Consider the following 4,852-nt stretch of genomic DNA (forward strand, 5'->3'; position numbering starts at 1 on the left):
TAATATTTAGGAATATTTATATTCCTTTATCAAACAAAAAATAGTCTGGTAAACATGTATATTTTATGTCTATTAAAATCATATCAGTAAAAATTATAAACAAGTTAATTGGCTACTCCTGCCCAAAATAATGAGAAACAAAATAATCAAGCATGGAAAATAAACTAAACAATTACATCAACAGAAAATTAAGGGTTTTCTTAATGAAAACACTAGGTAGCAATTTGAGTTTATTACAAACACTGTTTACAAAGTTTATGGCAAAGCCTTTGTATATTTTATTTACAGACAGTATTTAGTTGCTATGTTAATAGAAACTAGTAGGAAACATGAGTAGAAAAAATAGTGATTTGATAAAAAAAATATATATACTAGTTAAAACACTCATGATCACCATGTTTGTGGCAAAACCTCTGTATATTTTATTTACAGAATAGTTGCTTTGTTAATAGAAACTGGTAGGAAAAATGAGTAGAAAATAGTTAATTCAGTGGTTTATAAAAAATATATATATACTAGTTAAAACATTCACATGATCACCATGTAAAATAACTATAAATATTATGACATGTAGATGCCTGAAACATTATCTGTTAACTTAATGATCACATACAAGAGAAAAATAATTTAATGGTTATACGATTATACTGTCAAGAAAAATAGAACACAAACCAAACTAGAGAAAAGGTTAGTGTATTTAATTTCTTTATCTGTGCATCAAGTGCTTTATGGTGAAAAAAACACTATAATAAAACTACATGTATACTGATGATGCTTTTTATAATATCAATACTTTGAAAAATATTTCTATTGCAATAATGTGATTTTACATTCTATTCTTTCCATCTCAATGTATGCTTCATTTTTACATTTTTTAATCAACAAGACAATTTTTCAGTATTTGTTAATTGTTCTGAAAGAATTATCACTTAACTGCCTTATAGTGAGGGCAAACACCAACAAGAAAAATAGAACTCCACTTAGTAAACTAAAAAAATTAGTCATACGGCACAAGCACAAACAGCCTGTATATGAACATTTCTGTAGGAATAGTGGGGGGAAATTTATAGACATGTAAAATTTTCCCTACTTTTTTGTTCTCTCTATTTTATTTTAAAGAGATTATCATTACCCCAAAGTAACAAAATACATTACATCCACACAAACATACACCAAAAGGGCATGAATATGCATTATAAAAATCCTATTCTTTTGGAGCTACTAAAATACTAGCTTTCCCTGAAGGCATGTAAGTATGTCAATCAGCTAAAATTATTGTGCACATAAACAACACATACTTCTATTCCTTCACCTAAGTACCAGATACACCAGTAATCCTACTCTAAACTCCTTGAAAACATAACTCACAGTATATGGAAATTTCTAGAATACATTCATTTTATTTACAGTGATACAATGGACTTCCAAGTATTGCAACTGGACTGACCATACATAAGTTCCAGCAACTGATAGTGAATGGTTAATGGTTAACGGTTAAAAGCGAAATAAATGTGCTAGAAATCTAAGGTCATATAGCACTATAGGAAGGTATAGTAAAGGGGGATGTCAGGTGATAGTTGCTATATGTCAACTATCTAGAGTAGTGTTGAAAGGTTGAAGATGGGTAAGGGTTGATGAGGGAAAAGGTTATGGTGGTTTAGGTAAGGGAGTTAGATCAAGTGAAGGATATTTATGCATCTGAGGAAGAAGAACAAGTTGTCAAGGCAGAAGCTGTGGGATTCTGTAAGGATGTCTGGTATGTTGGGAGGTTGGTGAAGGGAGGATAGGTGTGGAAAGGCAGAGGTACATGCTGTATTAAAGTGTGGATAGGACAAGAAAATGTGTGGAACTGAAAGAGGGACATTACATAGAGGACATAGGGGCGGGTCAGAGCGTGACATTAGATAGGCATGTGTTAGGCGAGTGTGGCCAATACGTAAGCGTGTGAAGGCCCAACGTCTGTTCCTGCGAAATGGAGCTGACCAAGAGGAGATTGGTGGTTTTACAGTATGTAATTTATTATTGTGGAGGCTTGACCAGAAAGATTGCCATTGGGTATACAAGAAGGTTTTAAAGTGAGGGTAATAATCCGTAGCTGGAATATGTGAGAAGTGTAGTTGAGGTGATGTGGACATTGCGGCATAGCGTGCAAGAGTATCTGCCTGTTCATTGCCAGGGATTCCAACATGGCTGGGTACCCAGCAAAACTGATAGTGAAAGGCATGTCATCTAAGTTATTTTAGTTAGAATATTGGGTGTGATAATTTGCTTTAAGCTACTTTTGTTATCTGACACAGACTAATGAAACATGAACTGATTGCATATGATTATATAGAACTACATAAACACATCCATTGAGAAACTATTAAGAATCAAATATTTCTTAGTCCAAAAATTCAGTTTAAGAACATTTTTTGATCCTTGGTAATAAAAGGCACTGATACACTAAGCTGTTTCAGGTGAAAACGAGTGGCCACACCTTTCCAAAACTAAAAGAAAACTATCCTGCCTTTGGAATGTCACTATACTGAAAAAATGTTTTGTATCTAAATATACTACTTTGCCTGAAAAGATGAACTTTACCACTTTTGGAGATTGAAATGGTAATTTCTTTTTCCATTACCCCCAGCTCACATCATGAATATAACCACTCACAGTTACACTTTTCCAGTATCTGGTCACTATACAGAAAATGTATTATCCAAATTAAGCCCCATCTAAAGTGCAAACTACAAAAAGGATGTGACTGATCACAGCTCAACTAAAATTTTGAGTTTCTGTGTTTGACAAGTCTTGCCATGCCTCTAATGGTCCCTCCATCACAAAATGATTGTCTTCTTCCTACACATACAAAAAAAAATTGGCTTTGTTCTCCCCTCAATCCCATGACTGTTGCTGTGACGGATGTAGGAGACAAAGACCGAGGCTCAGTACCAGGAATCACAGCACTCAACTGATTTAATCTTGCTTCTTCTCTTCTTCCCTTCTCATTTTCTTTCTCATCTCCAACCCCTTCTGCTATCCACTTCTAAAGGTGTGTGAGTCATTTTGAAAGGATGAAAGGCTGACTTTGTACCTGTCATAAAAAAGCCTAGGGGAGCCATGGGCAAGGTTTAGTTTAGTTGTCTAGCTCTTACCCTTCAAGACGACCATGGGGGTGGATCATATCTCTCCCATCATAGGCCAGGCTTACCATGGTGATAATCTTATACTTTTATTTGGGATAATGAGACTTGCCCCTTTATCAACTACTGATTTGAATTCCCCTGGTTCCCTGATCCCAGGCTCTCCTTTGACTATGAACATTGAACACTACTACTATCCTCTCATCAGCGCCTACTGTCCACAGTACTACTTCACTCAGCACCCCCCACCCTTCCACAAGGCCCCATCCTCCTATTATCCCCACCTCTACAAATCATTTGAGTACTTTGTTTAGCCCAGCCTAAAAGGGATCAATTTTTTGTACTCCCCTCTACAGCCTCATACCTTGACAACACACTCCTCTTCCAACAATAGCACCAAAGAAAGCAGGCAAAGTTTCCCTCTGTAGCCACCCAACTGTTCCTACCTTGTCACAGTTACGTCCAAATCCCAAGCTAAAGCATTATTAACTCATAATGATTTCACTGGCAAACACATTCCTGTCCAGCCTCATCCTCTCTCAATACTTATAATGGAATTGTCTCCATCTCCCTGACAAACTGCCTTGTCTTTGACGTGGATTGATCAGATTATGGAGAAGACTTCCTTCCCTGTCTTATGGACTAAGATGCAGCATCAGTACAATACTACATCATTGCCCCCAGAGGCCACCATAAGACCTCTACCAGTATTGCCAAGATTACTTTAAGTCATCTCCCCCATGATGTTTATATTGGTGGAGTCGGAGTCCCTCCCTGTCTGATCATTTCAATCTCCCCCCTACCAGTGTCAGAATGTTACCATCTAAGCCAAGCTGTTTCTACATCCTCCCTGTATCTATTTTTCCTCCATCTCACATTTTCACTTCTACCCCCTTCCTCTTGCAGTTCTAAATCCAAATACCCCAATCTCTACCACTGCCCTGACACCTACCCCTCTTCCTCACTCTACCCTTAGCAGACAATCTAAATGTTGCACTCCATCTTCTCCTACCACACTCTCACTTCCACCTATCTCTACCTTTACTATTCATATCCCCATCTCTTCTCCCCTTAAGAGGAAAACTTATTTCTCAGACCTCCTCAACCAACTCTACTTCAGAAACTCTCAGACATTCAAAACTATCGTATCATGACCCAAGATGATATACCCACACCTCATCCATCCTCCAATCTTTCTGCCTCCATTCCCTCTACACTCAAAGCAACTGTCAACATCCATACTCCTCCTATTCGTGTTCCCAGTACACTCCTTCCTCCCACTCTTTCCCATCATATCCCATTCCCCCCAGCTTCAGCTTCATCACCCTCCCTTCCTTCCCCATTATCCCTTCCACTTCTCCCTGGATACATATATGACTCCCTTATGTTACAACAACCCTCTTCCCTGGTTTCTGTTCCTCCTGACATTTCTTCTGAAACTCTGATCTGATAACCCGTAAACCCCTTTCGCCTTTTGCTTATCCCTACCTAACCCTATGGACATGCTTCCAGAAATCTTCACTTCCTCCTTTGATGACAACTTTGATCTAATCACCCACGTTAATCCCTACCGTAGACCATTTACTCATCCTCTCTACCTTCACCTCTCTTTGCTACATTCAGTGCCATACTGTCCTGAAATGCTATGACTTTTGACATGTAGCACAGCTAATCATCAACTAGTATATTTATTTTGCTCTGCAAACATTAACACTGACTTTGCTCAA

Source organism: Penaeus vannamei, chromosome 9 (genome assembly GCF_042767895.1).
Source record: "Penaeus vannamei isolate JL-2024 chromosome 9, ASM4276789v1, whole genome shotgun sequence".
Lineage (NCBI taxonomy): Eukaryota > Metazoa > Arthropoda > Malacostraca > Decapoda > Penaeidae > Penaeus > Penaeus vannamei.